The sequence below is a fragment of the Loxodonta africana genome, chromosome X (assembly GCF_030014295.1).
Source record: "Loxodonta africana isolate mLoxAfr1 chromosome X, mLoxAfr1.hap2, whole genome shotgun sequence".
In the NCBI taxonomy this organism is placed as follows: Eukaryota; Metazoa; Chordata; class Mammalia; order Proboscidea; family Elephantidae; genus Loxodonta; species Loxodonta africana.
The window spans coordinates 156874217-156895566 of NC_087369.1; the positions used below are offsets into that span (position 1 = coordinate 156874217).

General features: G+C 39.4%; 1 protein-coding gene across 3 annotated transcripts in view; it reads left to right on the forward strand.

Moving 5' to 3' along the window:
- PHF6 (PHD finger protein 6) overlaps positions 1–21350 on the forward strand; it is a 64570-nt gene extending 43220 nt beyond the window's left edge. For 2 of the 3 annotated variants that reach the window (XM_064277599.1, XM_064277598.1), the window contains one exon: positions 198–2703. The gene's annotated coding sequence lies outside the window, so the exon portion shown is untranslated. Of the gene's footprint in view, positions 1–197; positions 2704–12083 lie in introns of those variants that run through there. The other variant, XM_064277600.1, reaches the window with a different exon arrangement.

A 21350-nucleotide genomic window follows, 5' to 3' on the forward strand; every position in this document is an offset into this window, starting at 1 on the left:
TATTAGAATGCAGAGGTTTGTGTAGGCGTATATAGTTTTTTTTTAACCAGCTGATTTTATAACAGTAAAAAGAAACTATCTACTTTATCAATATAGTTTTAAGTAAAATTAGTAAGATATACTCACTCCTCAATAACATGTTTATTGTTTTTTTCCCCTCAAGCATCATATTTTACACTTTTTTATCTTTTGAACAGGTTCATGGGACAGAGTTAGAAAACTGGGAATGAATAAGACATCCATAACTACTATTCTTTTTTCACTGTTTTCTAAAATCAAAAAGGGTTTGTAACTTTTTACTGCCCAACTCTTAGATCCTTTACTGAACTGCCTAAAAATGTCCTGTTTGTTCTATGAGCCTTCACTAGATGGCAGAGTTTGACGTGTGGATATTACGTAGCTGTAGTTTGCAGTTTCTGGGAAGCAGTCGAAACACTATTAACCCTGTGTACAGTGTCAACAGTTCAAGCAGACATTGAAACGAAGTAAGCTATATATTTGGACTGAACAAAGTTCTTCTGATTAGAATGTTCAAGTTTGTTTAGTGGGTTCATACTCAAGGGAAAGCATAAGCAAATTTTACTTTACAATGCAAACATGCCTCTGGTGGCAACACAGCAATTTGTGAATTACCTTTTCACATTCAGTAATGATGACTAGAAATGAAGAGAACCTTCTTTTTTCTCTTGGCTTTGACAGCACAGGCTAAAAATTTTCATCCAAGAAGTGTGCTAAAGCTTTTGGTTTGGTTCCTGTTAAAGTTCTCACTGACCAGCATGGACTTGGGCAGCTCTAAACTATCAGCCCCAGTGCTTATGCCAAAATCCGCTTGACAATACACCACTTCTTTCCATATCATACAAAGAGCTTCCGGTGAAATGATCGAATCTTTTCAAGTTTAACATTTGGCAGCAGCAAATTAAACCTCTTTAAGATTTAAAGGGTTACCACTCACTAAGAACTCTAGCCACCCTGTCTGATACCCGTTCCTCTCAAGTACCCTGTCGTGTGAAACACTTCACATATTGGCCCAAAGTATGTAAGGAGGTCTCGTGTTATGGGAGGAGAAACAACAGTCTTTGCATAAAACAGTATTTATTTTTAATTTTGTGACCACTATTTTAGAAACTTTATTTAATATTTTTAATGTTTTCATTCATTGCTTTCATTATCTACTAAATAGGCTTTTCTGCCCTGCTTTTTTCTTCCGATAGAACTCGGTATTGTTTTACCGATAGATAATCGCAATTGTTTATCAAAGCCTAAGAACCCAGCTTTTTAGAAATGATTTTCGCGCTGGCATTTCTAGCTAGTGATATTTTCTTCCACTTACCTGCTGAAGCACATTTATATATTTCTTTATGGCAAAACCAAAAACTTTAGTTGTGCTCTGCCTAATATTACCATAGCACCTCAATATCTATCAAGGATAGAGATTTTGATTTCTGAATTACCACGTAACCTGCCACATTAAAGTAAATTAGCACACAGAAACCAATGTGTTAACTTGACTATACAACAAGATATTCTGCAGCTGATAGGAAAGCATTTTCAAAATGAAACAGGTGGAAAATTACACTGTGCTTAATGACTGAGTTTTTTTAAAACTGCTAGTCCCTTAAAGTTGTGTTTGTCAAGTGTATATTCACACATTTACTTCTATCAAGGGACTCAATGATCGCTCTATTTTAACCATCTTTTATTGTTATTTTTAGAAGGAAACTAGCTTTAGTAGTGGATTGCCCTGTATGTTTTCTCTTTTTGCTCTAAATATGCCATCGGGTTTTTTTGTGTGCGCGTGTATGTGATTAATTTTCAAAATTCACCATGACTTGAAGTGCAAGGACAGATCTAGATGTTTGTTTACCAAGCTATGTGACTTTTCCCAAAGGATCTGTACTTTATTTCCTTATAACAGCTTGAAAACCATTATTTTAAATCTTCTATCACTGTGTCTAGGTCTTTTTTACATTGTGTGCCATAGACTTACCCATGGAATAACAAAGCACCTTCATTTTTGGACAACTACTGTAACGATTTTTTTTTTTTTTGAGGAAAAATGGAAGGTGTCAGGGGTAATAATGGCCAGTCAATAATTATATAACAGACTTCAAATACTATAGCTGTCAGTTAATGAATTTGTTATGTAGTAAAATATATGACTTCGTATGGGTTTCTTCAACCCTTTCTCTGCCACTAGCAACCAGAATAGCACTTTACCTTTTGGTTGGCTAGATAAGTGGCTGGCTACCTATTTCTCTCACTGTGGTGTGATTGGCTAATAATCTTTTGTTAAAAAATTGAAGTCACATGAAGTCTTTGGTTGTAAGCTTCCGATATTTTGATTCTATAGTCACGTTTTGTCACATGCTGAGTAAAAGTGCCTTACAGTGTAAAACTTGTACAGTACTTCTGTTGCCAGGTAGCACCATCATCTTCTGGATAGCAGTTACATTGTGGTGTTAATACTTAGAAAACTGTACCTCAGCAGTGTATTTACTGTACATCTCTTAAGTCCTTAACTGTAGTTTTAATAAGCATGACATTATTTGATAAGTATATAGCATTTACATCATTTCAAAAAATACTGCCATTACTGTCTTTTATGCATATTTTAGCTTGAAATTTTAAAGCGTCTTTCCTTCTTTCCTTTTTGTTTTGTTTTTGTTATTGATATTAAACAGTGTAATCTTTGCAAGCGTATATTGAAGATTATTCTGGAGCATTTATTGCCTTACCAGAAATGTTAGTAAGAAATGTTCTTTAGAGTAGAAAGATAGACTTGAGTTTCTATACTTTAATAAGAGCTCTTTGTTCCTGGGGCGGGAGGGTGGGAGGGGGAGCGAATTTTACTTTCATCTCAATTTACTAAAAACCCATGACTGAAATAAAATTTATTTCACAGATCAGCAGTTAGAATTTCAGATTGTGCTTCCTCAGGAGTACATGCTACACAAGATATTAAGACAATAACAAGCTATGTAGATCTACTGTTGAACCAGAATCTATGTACTTGAACAAATGTGTGAATCTTACATATCTCAAAGCAAAATGAAAAGTATCCTGGAGTGTGGTTGCTTTTTTATAAAGCAGTAAAGTTAGACTGAGGTATACAGTTTTGTTCTACCAGACATTTAGGTTAATTGTAAAGATAAGGAATGCATCATGGGTCAAAATCAAACATTCCTCTCAAGTTATGTATATTTTGTTCCTGTTATATTGGCTTTATTTTCAAAATTGTAGTTTGTAGTATTAGTTTCCTTTCATTGGTATTCTTGCATATACTATTCATTCAATAAATGAGTTATGACTTTCATATTTGTATGTCTTTTTTGTGAAAGCTATTATATAATACGAATTTGAGCTCAGTTCAAGGTTTCACAATAAAAGTTTTATCATGGAGAGAAACGGCAATCTTTTAAGTGCAATAAACTGTATTACATCTTGGTTCTTTTATTACATGGTCCAAATACCTATGGCCTAAATCAGATCCCCTGGAGCCTAGTTAAAGGGTGATTTTGAAAATAAACCAAAACGCCTAGTACAATTTATCAGATTGGGAGTAGGGGGACAAGACTAATAACCCTTTCATAAATGGCTTCTGCCTTACAGATTTAAATTTACCCCCATTACCATGGGCAACTTCAAGTACAGCTTCATATATTCAGGTGTTCGTATCCAGGGCAGAAATCAAAGTTTTAATTAGTAGAATATGATCATTCCATGCCCACAATTCCTAACCTGCATTCTGCTTCAAAGAGGGGAAAAAGCAAGTAACAGGTTCCGATTAATGGTGGAACTAGTGGATGACGTGCTTTTCTGCAGATGTTACCCAGCAGTGCCTGGCGTGTGCCTGTGCGCATGTGTGTGGTTAAATTTATTCTTCTCATTGTAATTACCACAGCAAAAATACAGAGATGGGGAGTGAATGTGGTTTTCTTTAGCTAATTGGTACGACCGACAGCTACTTTTCCTCAGCTGTAGTCATCAGCTATTGCCAAGGTCATCCCAAAGCATAAAACCAAAAAAAAAAAAACAGTGCCGTCGAGTTGATTCTGACTCATAGCAACCCTAGGGCAGAGTAGAACTGCCCCGTAGAGTTTCCAAGGAGTGCCTGGTGGATTCGAACTGCCGACCCTTTGGTTAGCAGCTGTAGCACTTAACCACTATGCCACCAGGGTTTCATAAACGTGGTAGAATTTCCTAGGAAAATTCTGTAGCCAGCACATCTTTTTCATGGAAAAACCCAATCCCCCCATTATGTTTATACATTAGAGTCCTCAGTTGTGGAGGCCAAGGGCTGCTTTATCAATCAGGGTTACAGATTTTTGCCTTGTTCAGGTAATGAAATAACTGGACATTAAGGATGTAAGGCAAAAGATTTTTTCTGATTTTTATTCAGAAGATGAAAATTCTAGAATACTAGTTACTAGGAAAGGTACTGATGGCGTTTTAAAGTGTTACACAGTAGCAGACACAGCCTGCATATGGTCAGTGTAATGAAGTCAACCAGACCTGGGTTCTTGTCAAAAGACAGCAGATCCACAAATACCCAGATCATACCTTTCCCTGTACCTCTCACTGGCTACACATGTTTTTATGTTGTGGGTTAGGGGCAGTGGCAGAGAGATAGGGACACTGCTGCTGTGCCAGGAGTTCACTAGGTCTGTTACGTAAATGAAAAAATGCTGTGTAAAGAGGCACATATGAAAACATACTGTTGGAGGGAGTAGTTTTTGAAATGGGGACTCAAGAGGAACAGATATCCGAGGGAGTGTCAGGAGCAGGGAAACAATATGGACAACAGATTCAGGCACATTGTTGAGTTTTCATAAAGTGAATTGAGTATTTTTTTAAATTAGAATAAAAGTAATATATAGCCACAAAAAGGAGTGAAGTACTGATACACGCTACAGTGGGGATAAACTTCAAAAACATTATGCTAGGTAGCCAGACACGAAAGGTCACATAATCGAATGAATCCATTTACATGGAATAGCCGGTGTAGGCAAATTAATAGAGACAGAAAGCAGATTAGTGATTGCCAGAGGCTGGGGGAAGGGAGGAATGGGGAGTAACTGCGAAAGGGCATACGGTTTCTTTAGGGTGATAATATGCTCTGGGATTAGATAGTTGTGATGGTTGCATAACCTTGTGAATATACTAAACACCTGAATCATACACGTAGATTTTATGTAAATTTTACCTCAGTTTCAAACGGTGAGACAGTGAAACCTGTGAGAGCCTGAACTTGACGACACTGCCTTGTGTTTCCAGGCCTTGCAAGTTTTCCACCTTTGACAGGGTGCAGTCTTAACCACTATTCTCATTTTAGTGGAAAATATTTTAGTTTTCCTTCTCTGACGGGTTTCCGCCTTACAGTTTCCAGCTTTCTTGGGTTTCACTATATATGGTCATTGTACTAAATTAAAATACCCAAAGACATATAAAGGAAAATGTGAAAATCCCCCCATCTCAACCATCCTAAAGGCCTCTTAAATGCTTTTGCACATATATAATAGGTCTATTTTTAATACAAATAGGATTATGCTGTACTACAGTTCTGCAACCTTTTTTTCTCTTAAACACTGTTGCAAGGTATCAGTATATTTTTCTCCCGTTTTTAGCAACTTCATGATATTTCAGTGTATGGATGAGGTGGAATTTTTCTCTTCAGCCCCATCTTCTTGTTCTTGTGCAAATAATTTTTTAGGCTCAATTTCCAGAAGTGGAATTGCTAAGTAAAGGGTATGTACACTTAAACTTTTGTTAAAAATTGACATCCAAAAATATGTACCAATTTAAGTCCATCTACGGTGATTGTGCCTGCCCCCTCCACTCTAGAAGAGTGGTTTTGGTTTTGTTGTCAGGGCCATATAGACTACAAAGTCAAAGTTTTGTTTTCTGTGTATTATGAACAGTAGTAATTGGCAAGGCATTTTCCTTCCTCCCGCTTTCTGAAAAGTAACAGATTGCTCATAGCTGCCCATTGTTGCCAGATGGACCTGCTTCTCTGTGTGCAGGGTCATATGTGGCTCGGGTCAGTCCACTTGATGGAGTCGTGTACTGTTTTGCTGAAGAGTTCTTATGAACTTTATCTGTCATGTGATGGTTCTTGTTCCCCAAATTATGACTGGGTCTAACAACTGGTCAGTTATGTCAAAACAAAATAAAACCATTTGAACTTTTACCTTTTCAACTAGCTGTTTTGTCCTTGTATGGATAAAACCTAGGACTAACCAGAAAAATGGACTTGATTTACATATCATGCTTTTTGCTCATTTGCTGCAAAAAAAAAAAAGATGATTGTTTTCATTTAGCAATTTCAAGCAACATTTACCTGCGTGCCTGAAAATAAATTGTTGGGAAAAATAACACAGATACTCAGTTATGCTGTCAGTCAGTGTGGAAGTTTCTAAATACAGAATAAATTGAATGTAGTCAATATGAATTGCTGTCACATGAAAATTCGGTTTTTCCCAATTCTCAGTGTCATATTTTGAGTGTTTTAGGTATTTATAACATTAACCAAGCAACTACTTAAAAAATTTAAATCAGATTTACTGTAAAACCTGCGAAAGCCAGAACCTGTGTAAGGAAGAAACCTGTCAGAGAAGGAAAACGCAAATATTTTCCGTTAAATAAGACAGTGATAGAAAAGTGGTGACTGTACCCTGTCAAAGGTGGACAGCTTGCGAGACCCAGAAAAAGGCAGTCCTGTCAAGTTCCAGCTCTCACAGTTTCACTGTAAAATGTTACGATAATATTTTACCAGCAAGCCAACTTTTGTGTTCCCTTCCACTCTTTTTCATACACGTATTAAATAATGAAGTCTTTAAGGAGGGGCAACAAAAACAAAATAGGATGATTACATTAGAGAACTCTTTTGATAACTTAGAACTGCAGTGGTCCTGGAGACTGCTGTTACTTTAATTTCAAGGGTTAGCCAAACAGTTTAACACAACGTTCCTGATCCTTAAGCCCAATAGGCTTATGTTCTATATTTGGTATTGATTTAGTATTACCAGGAAGCAATAATTCTTTGCACCCTGATCTCATATGTTCTTGGTTAGAGAGCAAGCACAAAAAAAAGATAAGCAGTTTCTGAAAGTTTGCAGATCAGAGAGCTGGAATTTTGGCATTATCCTCCGTCAGATACAACATTCTTTCTGGACACCACTTAGAAGACTTGCTCTTAAGCATTTCAACCTATCCCATGTGCCCAAACAGCTTAGGGCAACTTGCCAGTATGCTGGGGATTGGCAGCTAGAGGGATGTAGGGAGAGAGGGTTAAAGAAAACACTTGTTGCTTAAGAAAAAGGCTTGACAGATTTTCCTCCTCCCCTAGGGAAGAAGCAGGGCAGGAGAGACAAGGCCTCAGGCAGCCTTAACTGTGGTCTTTGGAACATTTAATGACTGGGGTCACTCCATTCCATGAAACAGTTTGTAGGACACTTCTTAAAATGATGCAAAACTTGAAAAGGTTTTTTTTTTTTTTTTCCTGTGATGCCCTCCTCAAAACTCTATTAGCTTAATTGCCATATCTGTACCAACCCTCTAAGACCACTCCTATTCTGACTCTTCTCCCGAACTTTAACATGAAGTGTTGCACACCATGCTGTGGTTTTTAACATGTATTATTCTCACTTCTCACCATGATCTACTGCTCTAGCTGTCATCTCTGTATTCTGCTGATGAATTCCAATACTAATCTGCAGTCTGCTTCACTCACTAAAGCTCATGCTGCCTCAGCTTTTCCCCTGGACGTTTCTCCCCGATCTGCTGGCTACTCAAACACAAGTCCAAAACTAAATTGTCCTGACCTGATTTTTTGTTGTTAGCTGCTGTCGAGTCAGGCCCCTGACTCATGGTGACCCCATGCACAATGGAACAAAACGCTGCCCAATCCTGCGCCATCCCCATGATCAATTGTGGATCGGACCGTAGTGATTCATAGGGTTTTCATTGCCTGAGTTTCAAAACTAGATATTCAGACCTTTCTTTCCAGTCCATTTTAGTCTGAAAGCTCCCCCAAAACCTGTTCAGCATCATAGCAACATGCAAGTCTTCACTGACATGGGTGATGGACTGCACGTGAGGTGCATTCACCAGGAATCGAACCCAGGTCTCTCACATGAAAGGCAAGAATTCTCCCACTGAACCATCACTGCCTGCATGACCTGATATTTGTTAATGACACTGTCAGTAGGGTTACAGTTGGTCTACTTCATTCGTTCTTTACATCCAGTCACTTGCAAAGTCCCTTGGAGTCTGTCACTGTCTTTTGAATCGGCCCTCTCCATTTTTACTACTGGGAAACTAGTTTGGCTTCTTGTTTGTTTGTTTTTAACCTTTTGCTCAATCTGGATAAGATGGATAATCAACACCATTACCTCTTGACATCACTGGCCTCAGCTTTCCACTTCTCTTTCGCCCACCCTTTTCCCTTCCCTCTGCCAAGAGTTCATCCTACCCTTACATCTGGGAAAGGTGACCTGCTACAAGAAATCACAGCACTGTAGACTGATGCCACCACAGAGTTCTGTTTAGTCTCAGGTTCTCCACATCATTTTTCAGTTCTTTTACTTACCTTTCCCATTATACTTAGAAACTATTCCATACATAAGCATATGAACTCCAGGTTTTGGTGTCCTGGGTTCAAATTCTAGCTTTACTATTTATTACCTATGGAACCTTGGGTAAGTTACTGAACCTCTCTCCATTTCCATTACCTTTTTTTTTTAATTGTGCGTTAGGTGAAAGTTTACAGCACAGATTAGTTTCTCATCCAAGAATTTATACACAGATTATTTTGCGACATCTGTTGCAATCCCCGCAATGTGTCAGCACTCTCCCCCTTTCCCTTTCTACCTCGGGTGCACCGTATCCAGTATCCCTTTGTCCTGTTTTCCTGTAACTTCCTGCCTTCTCATCTTGCCTTCGGGTAGGAGTTGCCCGTTTGGTCTCATATACTTGATTGAACTAAGAAGCACATTCCTTACCTGTGTTATTGTATGTTTTCTAAGTCTGCCTAATCTTTTGACTGAAAAGTGGGCTTCGGTTCTGAGGTAGCAGGGTGTCTGGGGGCCATAGTCTCGAGGTTCCTCCAGTCTCTGTCAGACCAGTAAATCTGGTCTTTTTTTGTGAATTTGAATTTGGTTCTACATTTCTATTTCTCGCTCTGTCCCAGACATTATCTTTAAAATGAAGGTAAAAATAGTACTTCATTTATAGACTTTGTGAGGATTAAAGGAGAACACAGGTAAGGCACAGTGCCTAGTATACAGTAAGCAATCAGTTGATTAAGGTTAATATGATAATGAACTTGCTGCTTTATAGAGAAAATGAGGCTGCAGATGTGAATTGCTTCTGTTTTTGGCCCCTGCCCCCCATATATCTGCACACTTAACTTCCAGTCTCTGCTTGTTCAAGACCTCTGTCCCCTGAATCTTTTTGCCTCCAGAATTCCCTCTCATTTCTCTCTTCAGCCCCTCTTGCTTTACTTAGTCTTCCCCGTCATCATACAACTATATTCAAGACTCTCCCTTCCCCCGGTACTGTCCTTTGAACCTGTGTTCCCTGCTAGCTTTTACTGTTTCTCACCTTGTGTAATTTTCAAAGCCGAATCTTCACTTGTCTCTGCGTCCATTTTGTATTACTCATTCCTCAATCCACTGCACTTGTTCTGTCCACACCATTCCACTTCTCTTGACTACACTAGAACTGCCCCAGCAAGATTCACCAATGACTTGCTAAAGCCCATGGATGTTTTTCAGTTCTTATCTTACTTGACTTCTTGACTGTATTTGATGTCCCTGACCAAGCACTGTCACATGGTCCTTTGCTAATCTGCTTTTGCAGGATAGGAGTAAAACATTAAAATGACAGGGCCAGGACTGTAAAGTTCTTCAGTCAGCTGAGACTCTACGTGGACTACCTGCCCCCTTCCCAATTAGCAGGGATTTGATAGGAATCAACATAAAATCTGGTATTGCCTTGGCAAAAGAAAGACCCCCAGATGTAAGGGTGAGGGTGAACTGTAGGCCCCAAAAGAGTTCAGAGATGTGGGAAGTTGAGGACAGTGGTGTCAAGAGGTAAAAGAGGTGATTAGCCAACTTGCTTGTGAAAAATAGCAGAAGGTAAAGACAACTCAAAGATTGAAGCACATTAGAAAGAAGAGATGCCTTTATGTACGTAGACATACACATACAATTCTTGTCAAGTAGAAAAGATAGAAGTTAAAACATACACCTACATGTAAAACCCATGAAAGTCACCAGAGGTACGGTGCTGAGACCAAAAGGGTCTTTCTTCTCCAGGAGCCCCTTCCACCACTCCTGGATCAATATCTACCTTCTACTCAGACATGAGATAGAGAGGGCAGCCCATCTCAGTGGTTCAGTTCTGATGTTTGAAAAATTGCTGCCTCAAAACAACCACCTGGTGGTCCTAGTTCTGCCCTCTAGGAAAGCCACAAAGGAGCAGTGGTGGCACAGTAGTTAAGCGCTCTGCCGCCAACCTAAAGGTGGGTGGTTCAAACCCACCAACCGCTCCATGGGAGAAAGATGTGGCAGTCTGCTTCCGTAAAGATTTATAGCCTTGGAAACCCTATTGGACAGTTCAGCCCTGTCCTCTAGGGTCACTATGAGTCAGAATCGACTGCAATGGGTTTGGTTTTTGATTATGATCTGAGAGGCCTGGGTTTGAATCCTGGTTTTGCCAGTAGTTAACTAGTAACCGAGCAAGGTACCCTCCTCCTTCATCAGCCTCAGCCCTACCCTATCCCCGCCCCATCTGTCAAAATGGGGGTAATAGCCCCGAAATCACTGCATTGTCTTAAGGATTAAATAAGATAAAGTAAGTGATTATCACTTAAAGTAGCTGGTTAATGGTAGATAGCAGTACTTTTTTTTTTCTTTTTAAACAGAAGAGTAATTGCTATTCCTTTTTTTTTTCCACATGGTGATCCTTCAGGTATAAAAGAGAGGTTATCTTGTCTGTTTAGAAAAATTGTTTTTCACTATTCACAGATGAATTGATGCTCATTATACAGAAAATAGAAAATACAGCTACATAAAAATAAAAAAATTTAAATCTTCCATAAACTCTTAACCATAATGCGTGATGGATCCTGAATTAGATCCTAGTTAAGAAGAAAGAATTCTTGCCATGAAGGACATCTTGCTATTGGCTAAATGTAAATAAGGATGGAGTATTAGGTAATAGTATTATGTCATTTATTTCCTGATTTCAGTCATTGTACTGTAGTTAAATAAGAGAATATCCTTGCTCTTAGAAAATACATACTGAAGTACTTAGTCATAAAGGGGCATCATGTCTGCAATTTAACTGGTTCAGGAAAAATGTGTGTGTGTGTGTGTGTGTGTGTAAAAAGAGAAAAACGGGGCAGAATGTTGTTGAATGTTGATGAATCTTGGTGAAGGCTATAAAGGAGCTCTTGCAACTTTTCTATAATTTAGAAATAGTTATTTTTTAAAATAACAAGCAGAAAGAGCAGCTCTTCCCAAGGGAGCCTGGAGAAGGTCCAAATCCATGGTTGGCAAACTGAGAACAGGAGTCAGCCTCAGGGAAGTCATCAGGGTATTTAACTGTAGAAATTTGGATCAATTGGGCCAGAGAGACCTATCTTCCTGCCCAGGACTCAGGGTGATTCCCAACCTTTTTCACTGAAGTACATTCAACATAGAAGAAGTTGAACTTGTCAGCTGTTTCACTTGTGAGCTGCTGCTGTTTTGTTTTGTTTGTATCTCATGTTCTCATCTCTCTTGGATTCCTTTTTTATCTTGTTGAAGTAACATTTTTTTGTTTAGGATGCATGGGTAATAAATGCCTAAAAAAAAAAAAACAAACAATGCTGAGATGAACATTCTTGTACATACAGCTTTCTGGCCTTATCTGATTATTTCCTTAAGATAAATTTCTAAGCCAAAGTTTTGTTTACATTTGTTTAAAATTAAAAAAATTGATTCAGAAAATTTTTACCATAAACACATTACCCAGCTTCAATAATTATCAACCTCCCAATTTTTAACAATAATTCCTTATTGTCTTTAAAAACACAGTGTTGAAATTTTCCCAGTGGTAGGTGCTATTGAAGGGTTTGCTGAAACCACCTGTGGCTCCACAGGAGAAAAGACCTGGCGATCTGCTCTTGTAAAGATTACAGCCAAGAAAACTGTGTGGGACAGTTCTGCGTTGTCACATGGCGTCACTGTGAGTCTAAATCAACTTGACGGCACCTAACAACAACAACAACAACATACTTATCCAAATTTCCACAGATTCGGACGGGGAGAAGGGGAGGGCAGAGAGCAAATTCAAAATCTTGAGGTTTTGTTTGAAATCATCTTGGGGTCAAAATGTAGAATTCACTTTATATATCATCACTGTTCATATATGAGATACAGGCATATGTTACAGGCAATTCTAGTATAGATTCTGTAAAAGCAAATGCTCATTAATCAGGTTTTATACTAATATAAGCTTCTCAGAGACATTTAAGAATATTAGAAGAAAAAATCAATAAAGATAAAATACAATTGCTAAATCGTAGAAAAATGTGTCAGATGTTACATCTTTAAAAATCCACACACAGTTGATGCAGAAACATTTTTTTCAATTTCACTGTGCTTTAGATGAAAGTTTACAGTGCAAATTAGTTTCTCATTCAGAAATTTATGCACAAATTGTTTTGTGACATTGGTTCCAATCCCCGCAATGTGACAGCGCTCTCCCCATTTCCACCCTGGGTTCCCCATGTCTATTCGTCCAGTTTTCCTGTCCCTTCCTGCCTTCTCGTCTTGCTTTTGGGCAGGAATTGCCCATTTGGTCTTGTATCTTTCACTGAACTAAGAAGGAAGTAGGAACATTTCTATATATTCATGTAACTTAGAATGTTATCTAGATTTACCTTTAAAAATTATAAATACTAATACCAGTTTCTGTAATTGAAGCACACTTCAATTGTGATACGCTTCAACTGCAACCCCAAGATTATCTTAAAGGTACACAAATTTAACTTTAATTTTTAGTATAGAAATCGAGCTGCTTGCTTGGAATCAAAATTATGCCCTTTAAAGTTAAGATTATATGTAATTTTCCAGCTGGGAAGAAAAGGATTAAGCATCAGGTTTGCAACAGGGGACCGGGGTTCCAACTGGAACGAAAGGTTTGAACCCTGCTGAGAATTTGCATTTCTAACAAGTTCCTGTAACCAGTTGCCTTCACTGACTGGTAACAAGCTCCCAGGCACTACTAAATCCTGCTGGTTAGGAACCAATTCTGGGAACCACTAGTAGAGCAGTGGCTCTCAAATTTTACAATACGTAAGAATCACATCTTGTTAAAATGTAAATTCTGATTCAGTATATCTGGGATGGAAATGCAAATTCTCAGCAGGGGTTTGAAGCCCTGGTTTGCAATCCATTTTCTCAGTTACTTGGAGAGGAGAAGCCGCACAGGAAAGTAGACAGATGACCTTGTTGAATCCTTTATGGCAGACCTGGTAAACAGAGTAATGGTATTTGCCAGTAAGAGCCCTTATCTATGGAATGCGGCTAGCAGGATATACCTGGTCTAGCATTGCTTATGATAAGCCTGAAATGCATGGATTTGTGGGGCATGGATCCCTGGAAAATGTCACGTAAACTATGTGAGTAGAAAATGAAAATGTCTCATGACTGAGACAGCTCCTTCTGAATAAAGGATGTGATTACACACCTCTTAGAGACCTCTTATGTTAATCTGGGCCCTGAGTGCAACCAATGCAGCCAAAAAGGATCTGGGGGCAGGGGAGGCTGCAGTGACAGTTCCAAACCTCTTTCTGCTTCCCCTGTGTCTCACAATTACCTGTGTCCTTGAAATTGTTAGTAAAACATGATACTGGCTAAAATCTCTGATTCATGTAAATCGGGTTTGATCATCTATTCCTTTGTGTTTTCTCACTCCGTTTCATTGTACAATATACCTTTTGAATAGGCAAAAAAGGTTTTTAAATAGGCATTTAATATTGCTGAGAAAGCTTTTTAAACAATATAGTTGTATTGTCAGTTACACTACAGTCTTGCATACAAGGAAAAAGACCTCTGCAAGCCAGTTCACTCCTGGTAGGGGCAGTTTATAGGAAAAGAGAAGGGGTTAGATAATCATTGTAAGACTAGAGTACAAAAAGAAAAAAAAATCTGGTTAAAAGTCAGCACGGCAGGGGGTAACTTGTTTCCCAGAAAACATGTTTAATCTCATTAAAGTTCATCAGAAAATGACTTAAGCATTTTATCAGAAATGTTCATTTTTTATCAGAAGGAGTCTGTGAATTATAAAAAAATGAGTCCCCAATCAGATTTGGAACAATGGTTGCTTTACTGTTTTCTTCTTTTGATTTAGATAACCTTTAAAGATCTGTCTTGGTTGAAAGAAAGTCAATCTCATAGCATTTATGTGCTAAAATCATTAATTGAATTTGTTGCCTACTCGATTGCTTTTAAAATTTCTAATTGATGGTGGAAGTTAAACATAGTCTTAATTTATACAGTACACACACAATCATTGCTAGCATTATATATTAATGCTGCTATTATTCCCTTAAACTGGCTTCCTATATTGGGAGAGCATTTTCAAACAACACCCCATGATAACCCATTTTCAGTGGTAACTATTTCATGTATCCGATGAACCTGGGTGTAATAGCTTCTGTTACCGAGGGCCCCTTCCTTGGTTGAACCCAACTGGATTCGTGCCACCCAAGACTATTGAGGCAGCCTGGAGTCACACAAGCAAATTTATTCTGCCAGCAGCTAGCAGAAGGAGACAGTAAGGGCTAGAACCTTCAGAGAGACTGTGAGCCAAGTATTTAAGGGTTTCAAGAAGGAGGGGAAGCGGGGTTTTGATGTTTATTCATGAGGTTCTTGGAGGGAGAGATTCCTGAGAAGGGGTTGGATTATGCAAATACAGGTGAGCTTGCAGGATTTCTTCAAGATGGAAGTCCTTGGGTTCCCCTTGACATAACTCATTATGGGATGTGACGCAGGGGCACTGGGTCTCTTTGTCACATGGCCCCCTTCAGCTGGGACGGGAAGGACAAATAGTGGTTTCTCTGACTTCTTTTGCACACCCTCTGCTCCCGTGTAGTCCTGCAATAGCTACAATAACAGTTCATTTGCAACATTTCAGCTCGTACCATCCCTTAGCTGGTACACTATGCTCACAGGGGCCTGTGTGTTCTGTTCTGATCTTCAGGGGATGGGCCAGGTTGTTTACTCCACTCTTTGTCCTGCTTGTCTTCCCCCACCCGCCCGCCTCTTTGCGAAGGGGGGCCTAAGGGTGCAACCAGCCCTGCTCTAGCCTAGTCCTGTCTCACTTCCAGTGCCCCTTATACCTGTGACCTTCCCTGGTGACTTATCCTTGCCTGATGGGAGCCTGGGAAGCCCTCCCCCTGTTCCCCTCTTCAGGGCAGCCATTGATACTAGGATACAAAATCCGAGTCCCCTGCTTCAAAGCAGGACTACTGCAGGTTTTCCCCCTATGGATCAGAGCAACTCTAGATATTACCTGAGACAGTATCCTTGTTCAGCTGTCTCTCCTTCCCTGTCCTGCTGCAATCCCTCCACAAATCAAGTGCACTCAAAGCCCTTTCTAGGGCACCACACCTAAAGCACTGGGCTTCTATATTTCGCATGCTGGTTTTAATTTGGCCTATTTGACTTACCTAGCTGGGTACATTCAGAGTCACCGATTAACACACAGAAGCCTCCTTGCTGTATGGTCAGCAAATTCAGTTCCATAAGATATTAAGTAAGCACTGGTGCCAGAGTTAACTTCTGTTGGAAGACTTCATACAGCCCTTATTTTTTTCTATTGCTTCTAGGATGCTAAAAAAAATTTTTTTTACTGCCCAATCAGCATGTCTACTCTGATATAAAAAAAAATTGCCTTCGAGTCCATTCCAACTCATAGCAACCCTATAGGACAGAGTAGAACTGCCCCATAGAGTTTCCAAGGAGTGCCTGGGGGATTTGATCTGCCAACCTTTTGGTTAGCAGCTTTAGCTCTTAACCACTACAGCACCAGGGTTTCCACTCTGATACCAGATCATCTAATTTGCCTTTACCTGTTTTCATCTGTGGTATTTATCTGTAGGGCTATCCCACTTTTATCAAAATTACCAAAGTTTGTCAATGTTCTTGGCCTGCTAGGAAGTAACATTCTTTACTATCGTAGAGCCATAGAGCAGATAAAGGCATCAACTGATAGGTTCTTGTCCAGCAAACTAGAAAATTGAAGTCAGCCAGACACAGGGTTGGAAGAACAGAAAGGCTTAGTCACAGTTTGCAAACTGGGAGGCAGGCAAGGCCTTGTAACCTAAGGCTGCCAGCTCTCTGAACTATGGCAGATTTGCTCCTTGTATAAGGAGTGACATACATACACATGATCAATGAGGAGAGGCTAGTCTTGTGATGCCTGCGTAGTCTGCTCTAAAAATATTGCACTCAGCCCTAAAAAATGGCAATGGCTCAATACTGCCATCCCAGAAAGGTCATATAGGGGATAGTTCCTGAGTCAGTGCACCTAGGCCTCCACCTCCTGCCAGGGGAAGAGAGGAAACCTGGGGAATCAACCAATCATGGTGAAGTGTTGTAAAAGTTGTAACAAAAATGTAGCAAGAGTAGACTTTTCTGAAAAACAACTATTATGGGATGGCCAATAACCCTCTCATGACTGCCTGCTTCACAGATACCAGACCAGTTTCGTAGGAGGACTTCGTAGGCAGTGTCCACATACGAAGTACACTCTTATTTTACACTTTAATGTTAGACTGGACATACCAATGAAGTGAAACTTGTGTTTAAATGTGATATTGGTTGTGGTGACAAATTTGGTTTATCCGTTTATATCCTGTAAGGAAGAATTATTGATTCTTATGGAAACTTATTTTTCATTTATAGATGTTTTACAGATGCATTATAGTTAGAGTCAATAAAATATAATGCACTGTTCTTTACAAAATGCAGAGTTTTTTTTAGCTTCCTGCATTTAGAAAGCACTCCTAAATTCCATTTCTTGTAGGTTCAGTTCTTAAGTTCTCCAGAGAATTCATTAGTTTGTACTCATTTCCCTTATTAAAACTTCCTGTGGAACACTTTTGGAGCCCCAGTGGAGCAGTGGTTAAGAGCTGGGCTGCTAACCAAAAGGTTGGCAGTTAGAATCCTCCAGCCACTCCTTGGAAACCCTTTGGGGCAGTTCTACTCTGTTCTATAGGGTCGCTATGAGTCGGACTCGACTGGACTGCAACGGGTTTGGTTTTTTTGGTTTTCACTCGCAATGGTAGCATTCAGAAAACTGTAGGCATTTCTGCATAGTAATGATGTATGTTCATGTGGGTGAGTGTTCTGAAGAATTTGGTTTCCTGCTCATTTAAAATAGGATGAACTGAAGTAGTCAATATTATTATTTCCATGAGTTTAGAAAAGATAATTGAAATAGCATACCAATCAAGAAAAAAATCATGCTTTTGGTTTAAAAGTTTAGGTTTAGTTTGGAGGTCCACTGATAATGAATTTTTTGAGCGATGTGCTCATCCGGATAACACTGATAAAGCCTGCTCAACTGAGGTTTAGAAATGGAGCAAAAAAGAAAGAGAACTTTGTCATATGCCTGTCCGAAAAATAGAAAATTAAAAACAATTCCACTAAAATTCTAAGACAAGTAGCCACAACTAATTTTCTCTTACCAATTTTACTCAGTCCTATTTTGTTTTCCACTTAGTTATCTCCATTCATGACATCATCTGCCTGTGGGCTAAAATAGCCCTGGAAATCCTGAGTCTTAGGTGCACTGGAATAGTCCGTCAGTTTTATGCACCATATCAGCTTACCCTGAGAAGCCTGCCTTCGGACTGAGGTCCTGAGACTGTTCTTTGTCTTTGGTGTTCCTTCCAGAAGACTCACCCTCTAGCTCAGCACTGTCCAACAGAACTTTTCTGCAATGATGGACATGTTTCATGTCTGCGCTGGCTAATACTGTAGCCACTAGCCATGAGTGGCCATTGAGCACTTGAAATGTGACCAGGATGACTGAGGAGCCAAATTTAAAACTTTATTTAATTTTAATTAATTTAAACTTAAGTTTAAGTAGCCACATGTGGCTAGTAGCTACTATATGGGACGGCAGGGCTCTATCTGTAATTTATAGCAGAAACCACCTATTGAAAGACAATAAGTGTCTTTCTGGTTTATTTATTATAGTAATCAGAAGTATCAGAATGGAGGAAAGTGGAATATGCTATTAGGGAATAGTACATAAGTGAGTGGGCCTACCTGTAACTATATATTTAGTCTGTGATTACCCTGAGGACAAGAAAGTATTATGAACAGAGAAACCACCCATTGCCGTCGAGTTGATTTCAACCCATAGTGGCCCTATAGGACAGAGTAGAACTGCCCCATAGGGTTTCCAAGGCTGTAATCTTTACAGAAGCAGACTGCCACAACTTTCTCCCAAGGAGCGGCTGGTGGATTTGAACCACCGACCTTTCGGTTAGCAGACGAGCACTTAACCAATGCCCCACCAGGGCTCCTGATGAACAGAGGAGGCCTTGATAAGTCTACAGCGTATTTAAATCTGTCCTGTAAAGTGTGCTATAATCACTACCAAACAACAGCAGTATTGTAAAGTTAGCAATTAAATCTTTAGAAGTCAGTTTGTTAACGGTGACCTTATTAGTCCTTACACATGAACATGAACATGTTATTACCCTGTTTAAAAAGCTATACAGTTTCATAGCATATCACTTTACCTATACAACATTAAAGTAAATTGAAGAACTAGATGGTGCCCGGGTACCACTATCAGCTGTTCTGACCAGTTGATTACAATAGATGGTCCTGGATAGAATGGGAGAAAAATGTAGAACAAAAGTCAAATTCTTAAACAAGGCCAGACTTACTGGACCAGTTGAGACCAGAGGACTCCCTAAGACTATCGTCCCTGAGATACTCTAAACCTTGAACCGAAACTATCCCCTGAGATCACTGTTTACTGAAATAACAGAGTGGCACACAAAATAAAGGATATTACCCATAAGTATGGTGCTGTACTAAAAAACCATCTATATGAGACCAAGAGGTCAATGTTTACAAGCAAGGATGAGAAGATAAGGGAGCAGGGAAACTAGATAACAAGAAATGGAACAACCAAAACACAATTAAAGAGAGTGTTGACACATTGTGAAAAATGTAACTAATGTCACTGAACAATTTGTATAGAAATTGTCAAACGGGAACCTAATTTGCTGTGTAAACTTGTACCAAAAACTCAATAAAATATTTTTAAAAATAAAGGAAATTGAGCTTCTTTCTTTGACTTGACAGCTTCCCACATATGGTGAGTCTATACTAGAGTTTACTGTTGAGCTAATTAAGAATATGCAACACAAATGTATTATGTAAATTTTTACATCAAAGAAGAAAACAAACATATAAAGCATGCCTCTCATACCTAATTATTTCTAACTTCCTTGCTTGTGTTGCCACATTGTGTGTCAGGAAGTGAGGAAGCAAGCCTTTGGTGCTAGTGGCCATCTAGGAGCTCACCAAAGATGGTTTGGGTGCGAGATACCTCCACAATTGTATTATTCTGAATTTGGGGCCTAATCCTGGAAGAGTAACTTTAAAAAGAGAGATGTCAGTAAGTCAGACACAAAAGGACAAATATTGTATGACCCCACTTATATGAACTATCCAGAATAGGAAAATGCATAGAGACCAAAGTTCATTAGAAGTTACCTCAGGCAGGTGGGAAGGGGAAATGGGGGTGCGGGGCTGCGTACTGCTTAAGCCGCACAGAATTCTTGTCAAGGGCGATGAAAAACTTGGGAAACGAAAAGTGGTGATGGTTGCACAACATGGTGACTGTTGTTAACGTCACTGAATTGTACATGTAAAAGTGGTTGAAGTGTTTTGTTGCACATATTAGATATTAAAAATGGAAAAATAAAAAGAGAGAGAGAGAGATGTCAGATCAAAATACAGAACAGAAAGTAGCCACAGCCTTGGCTGCACTGGTAACCAGAGTAACTGCTTTCTGACAACCACCACAGAAAGTGACATAACATTAGGGATTTTAGCTTCTTTAGAAGCCAGAACCCTTATTATTCTTGCTGTTTTGTTTGCTTATCTTTCTACAATCATCTACAGCAGGAGCACTCAAATGCAGCACAGAAGCCTGGAAGTTAGCAGGCTTTTTTGAGAGCATACATGTAAGTTGGGTGAGGCAAAAATAAGGTTCTCTTTTCAAAAAAGAATTAATTTAATTTTTGGTTTAGTATATGTACATATTTAAATATACTAATTTAAGCATAAATTCACATAAACGAAATAATCATACATGGCATTATTTAAGCTGAAGTACAGCCAGAATGCTCCTTGGAAGCAAGGATGGCAAGACTTCGTCCCATATATTTTGGACATGTGATCAGGAGGGACCAGTCCCAGGAGAAGGACATCATGCTTGGTAAGGCAGCCAAACCAAAAAAAAACCAAACCCACTGCTGTCGAGTCGATTCTGACTTACAGCAACTTTATAGGACGGAGTAGAACTGCCCCATAGGATTTCCAAGGAGCTCAGCTGATGGACTCGAACTACCAACCTTTTGGTTAACAGCTGTAGCTCTTAGCCACTATACCACCAAGGTTTCCAGTGGTAAGGTAGAAGGTCAGTGAAAAAGAGGAAGACTCTCAACAGGATGGATCGAAACAGTAGCTGCAACAATGGGCTCAAGCATAGCAACGATTGTGAGGATGGCGAAGGACCCGGGCGGAGTTTCATTCTGTTGTACACAGGGTCACTATGAGTCAGAACGAACTCAATAGCATCTAACAACAACAACAAGCTTTAAACCTTAGTTTTTAAAATATAATTGCTCTTAAAAAGCTTATTACGAGCCACTGTTCTTACAGCATTGATTTTTACCATCATGATTTAAATGTTATAAGGAACCCTGGTGGTGCAAAGGTTAAGCACTCACCTGCTAACTGAAAGGTTGGTGGTTCGAACCCACTCTGGGTAGTGCAAACGCTTTGCACTTGACTACTAACCTCAAGGTTGGTGGTTCCAACCCACCCAGTGGCACCATAGAAGAAATGCCTGGCAATCTGCTTTCGTAAAGATTACAGCCTAAAAAACCCTATGGGCCAGTTCTACTCTGTCACATAGGGTCGCTATGAATCGGAATCAACTCAACGGCAAAAGGTTTGGTTTTGATTTTGGTGAGGCGCCCTCGTGCGGCCATGGACTAGTACACATTCTGACCAATTTAGCACTGTCCCAGAGTTTTC